Genomic DNA, 3,817 nt, shown 5'->3' with positions numbered 1-3,817 from the left:
TATATGCGCATGGCCTTTAAAGATGTATTTAATGAACTGCCCTGGGATAGGCAGCAGAGGCTTAAGAATCACTGCCTCAGTCATTGGTCTTTACCTACAACCCAAACCTTGGGAACTCTACCTCATCCAGGCACCTTACAAAGATGTAGATGGGAAGCAGTGACTCTCAGGCCTGGAACTCAGCAAGCTCAAGTAACCGGCTTGTGGGGCTTTCTTCATAAATGAACATTTGAGCATCACATAAATCATGAACTGTAAAAATAAAAGGGCAGATATGGTCAGAGAGCGGAAATAAGATGCATGAATGAAACAATAACAGCGGATTATAAAACAGGAAAAAAAACATTGGATAACAGGTTCTTTAAACATGACAAATGATTAATTTTTAAATTTCATATGAAATGAGATATCAGCTAAAAGTTATCTCTAGTGGTTCTCAACCTTCCTAATGGTGTGGCCCTTTAATACAGTTCCTCAGGTTGCAATGACCCCAACCATAAAGTTATTTTGTTACTACTTCATAACTGTAATTTTGCTACTGTTAATGAATCATAATATAAATATCTGGTGTGCAGGATATCTGATATGTGACCCCCAGAGAGGTTGCAACCCACAGATTGAGAGCCCTGCCTTAGACATTGCTAATTGTCTAACTATCCTCATGGAGGTGGTGAAGAAATCCATTATTTTAAAGGTTATTATTATTGTTATTATTGAGACAGGGTCTCACCGTATGTCTCTGGCTTTTGTGGATCACTATGTAGACCAGGCTGGCTTTGAACCCACAGAGATCCTCCTGCCTCTGCCTTCCAAGTACTGAGATTAAACACATGAACTGCCAGGCTTGCCCCAATTTTATATTTTGAGATTATAATATAATTACACCATTTTTTTCTTCCCCTTTTCCCTTCAGGGCCTCCCATATAACCATCCTTGCTTTTTTTTTTTTTTTTTTTTGGAATGCGTCACGAATTTGCATGTCTTCCTTGCACAAGGGCCATGCTAATCTCTGTAATGTTCCAGTTTTAGCGTATGTGCTGCCGAAGTGAGCACCTGTCCTTGTTCTTTTCAAAGTCATGACTCCCTTGTTTTATTATTGTTATAAACCTCTCTCTCCCTTACTCCCCCTCCCTTTCTCTCTCTCCGTTTGCCCTCAGTCATAAGCATAACCTGCTCAGTTTGTGTAATGTCGCTCATGTATGTTTTCAGAGCTGACTGTCTGGTATTGAATAACCAATTGGAGGGCTCTTCCCTTGGAGAAGACTTTCTCCTGGTGTCAGCATTTCTTAGTTGCCCTTAGTTCTTTGTGTGGGTCTCTCCTACCCATGTTACCGTGTCTGTGGTTGTCCTCGTTCAGCTAATGTTTAGGCAGTTGTGTTGCCGAGGCTTTATATGTCTGTTTTCTGACATTATTAGGAGACACGATCTCATACCAAACTCTGTTCCTTTGGCTCTTGCAATTCTGCCCTTTCTCCTCACTGTTCCCCGAGCTAGAGGTGTGGGGCTGTTTTGTAGATGATTGGTTTTGGTTTTCTGTAATGGTCTCTATTGAAAAAGGAAGTTTCCTTGATGAAGGGCGAGAACTACAGTCATCTGTGGGTATAAGGACAAAAATCTAGAGTGTAGTTGGGGGTTATGCTTGCTAAAGTAATGGCTGTGGATCTTCAAGATCCAGGACATCACTAGCTTTAGGTAGTTCACTAGGCTTCCAGTACCAGCTGTCGGTTACTGCCAAAATATGTGTGCCACCGCTGCACCCTTAGGGTTATCTTGCCATGTTGGCCATTGTGGTTCATAAGCTTCATGGCTGAGAAAGACTTGATTGCTTTCTCCTTTGGAGCCTGCATGGTGCCTTCTGGTACCATGAAAGCTAGTTCTCAGGGAGGAGGCTGGCCGGTCAGTTTCGACTCAGAGGGCTTTGGGCCTTGTGTCTGAAGTGCATGGTGTCTTCAGCAATAAATGCGGACCTTCACCTGTGAGGGGCAACCAAGGCCAATAGCTATAGTCAGTAATGTTTTGGGACTCTTGGACAACCCTGATCAACAACTCGAAAGAGGGCTTCTCACGTTTGGTGTTGGAGATTTTGTTAGGTGTTCTTTGGCTCATGGAGGGAGTGCCATCAGCCCAGGTGGGAAATTTTAATTTAAGCATAAATGTATATTCATGGAGTATTTATGGCTTATTGTGAATTATCAGTAGTTTAGGTAGATAGTTAATAGTATGATTCCTTACTTTCCCAGACATCCTTACTCTAGTTTTACTTCCCTCCTGTATTTATCTCCATCTCGCTACCCCCATCTAGACCCCCTGTTTTTCCATTTCCCCACAAGTCACTTTCCTTTTCTACTTTCTTGTTTCTGAAGGTACTTTAGGGTGTGTATTCACTTCTGAAGATTTGTCATTTGGGTCTGGGTTACCTCACTCAGTACAATCTTTTCTAGTTCCATTTGCCTGTAAATTGATTTTATTTTCCTTTGCAGCTGAATAGTATTTCTTAGCATATGCGTATCCCATTTCCATTATCCATTTGTCAGTTGAGCAGCATTTAGATAGTTTCCAAGAAGTTAGGTTTTTTTTAAGAGATGAAGTTGGAGAGATGGCCCAGCAGTTCCCAGCACCCACATCAGATGGATCATAACCACCTGTAACCCCAACTCCTGGGGACCTGAACCCTCTTCTGACATCAGGGGACACCAGGCATGAACAGGGCACACACATATATGCAGGCAAACACTCATTTACATAAAAACAAAATAAATCTAAAAACAAAGTTGCTTTCTCTAAAAAGGAAAAACCCTGGTAGAAACAAACCTTGTTTCTGGAAGGAAGGGCTTTATTTCAGTTTATGCTCCAGGTCTGTCACTGTGGAAAAGTCAGCAAGCAATTCAGACATTCTGCCTCCTCGTCATCCATGATTTCTGAACCTTGAGTGGGGAAGAAGGTTGAAAGATCTCATATTGTTCTATAGTGCACAGAGATCCACCTGCCTCTGATGGAATTAAAGTACACCTGGCCAGTTTCTTTAAAACCTTGATTCCAGTTCTTTGAGAAAATAACCACTAAGGAATCATAAAAGTCACCTAGCCTCTTTTTTATTTATTTATTTATTTATTTATTTATTTATTTATTTATTTACAGTTTATTCACTTTGTATTCCAGCTGTAGTCCCCTCCATCCCCTCCCAGTCCTCCCCTCCCTGCCTCTTCTCCTATGCCCCTCCCCCCAGTCCAATGATAACCAGTGATAGGGGAGGTCCTCCTTCCCTACCATCTGTTATGAAAGAAGGGGGAGACAGAAAGACCTGGAGGGGACTGGAGCTCCACAAGAAGAGCAACAGAACCAAAAATTCTGGGCAGAGTTCTTTTCTGAGACTGATACTCCAAGCAAGGATCATGCATGGAGGTAACCTAGAACCCCTGCACAGATGTAGCCCATGGCAGTTTAGTGTCCAAGTGGGTGCCCTAGTAATGGGAACAGGGGCTGTCTGACCTAGCCTCTTTTTAAATATATATATAAATATAAAAATATATATATATTTAAAAAGTGTGTGTCTTTGCCACTAGATGTCACTCATGTCCCGGGTTTTTACTATTACTTTGTGGTGTTGGCTCGTGTGTGTGTGTGTGTGTGTGTGTGTGTGTGTGTGTGTGTGTGTGTGTTAGAGAGAGAGACTGAGGAAATTTGATCAGCATCAAAGCTTCTGTCTCTCTGTCTTAATCAGGGTTTCCATTGCTGTGATAAAATTCCATGACCAAAGCTTCCTGGGGAAGAAAAGGTTATTTCACCTTCCAACTCTCAGGTCACACTTCTTCACACT

General features: G+C 42.0%; 1 non-coding gene across 1 annotated transcript; it reads right to left on the bottom strand.

Moving 5' to 3' along the window:
• Nucleotides 1–949: 949 nt before the first annotated feature.
• On the bottom strand, nt 950–1,053 carry LOC129670332 (U6 spliceosomal RNA). The gene has a single exon (XR_008719166.1). It is a non-coding gene; the product is annotated as a U6 spliceosomal RNA (small nuclear RNA).
• Nucleotides 1,054–3,817: the final 2,764 nt, after the last annotated feature.

Source organism: Psammomys obesus, unplaced genomic scaffold (assembly GCF_907164565.1).
Source record: "Psammomys obesus unplaced genomic scaffold, mPsaObe1.curated_primary_1811, whole genome shotgun sequence".
NCBI lineage: Eukaryota > Metazoa > Chordata > Mammalia > Rodentia > Muridae > Psammomys > Psammomys obesus.
This window is presented reverse-complemented; position numbering and strand designations above follow the sequence as displayed.